Raw genomic sequence first — 1090 nt, 5'->3', positions numbered from 1 at the left:
ATATATAAAGAGGGATTAATAAGAGATATTAATCCAAGCAGGATAAAAATACACCGAGTAAACGAAAAAGTCTTGTGATCGGTATTGTACTCGAAGTAATCCAAAGACGAAAGCCGAAGTCGAAACCCATCACCAATGTTAACCCATGGCTGCTTTGCTTAGTTAAGATGCGATGTTTTTACAGAGTGATACATAAAATCGGCAGAAATAACAGGTTGTATGCTTCTATCCATTTATTATAGGCTTACAGCTGTTTCAGAGATGCATTTAGGTGCGATCATGGTTCAGTTTTATCAATCGATCGATTGATCGACTGAAGAAATAGGGAACAACCTTGGCAATTTTATCTTCTTCAGAGCCGAAACAGATCAAATGCCAACAAAATGAAAGAAAGGAAAGAAAGAAGATGCAGTTTGGTCAGTGTGACCTTTGTAAGAATTAGGTCACCTGTTTTTAGCTATCAGTCTTAATCTATTGTTCTCCCTTACCACGAATGAATAGTAGTGACGTCCAGTAGAGAAATTTGATATCCGACAATCTCTTTATGGTCAGTGGTAAGCTTTTGGAGTTTACTGCTATATTTTTTGAAGCTTTGTGAGGAGGGAAGTATACAAACCAAGAGTAGCAATGGTATTGCTAATTATATTAAGTCTGAGGTACCAACATCTATCTACTGAATTACCAAGAATTCATATAAGTACAAAACATTGAACAGAACTAGTTAGAACTAGTAATCTAGGTTTATAAATAAATAAACTATAACAGGTAAATAAACAGTAAGACTAATACTACATGCATCCTAAATTATAGGATTGGGTATCATTATTACAGATGCCAATAAAACAGTTTGAAACTTCGGATACTGGTTGAATGTGACACGTAGAACACGGTTTACTCTTTACGTTTTTGACAAAATTTTGTATTTTAGAAGTTATTTCGTGTTAAAGTTGTCGTATTTGGGTAATTTTAACCAATCAATGACGTGTATTTAGCTGAAGGAAATTACTGCTGTTTGCGAAAGTAATGGAAGTGCAACGACTTCCGGGTCATCGGGTCATGAAAGAGAGAGAGAGAGAGAGAGAGAGAGAGA

The sequence above is a fragment of the Octopus bimaculoides genome, chromosome 15, assembly GCF_001194135.2.
Source record: "Octopus bimaculoides isolate UCB-OBI-ISO-001 chromosome 15, ASM119413v2, whole genome shotgun sequence".
NCBI lineage: Eukaryota > Metazoa > Mollusca > Cephalopoda > Octopoda > Octopodidae > Octopus > Octopus bimaculoides.
This window is presented reverse-complemented; position numbering follows the sequence as displayed.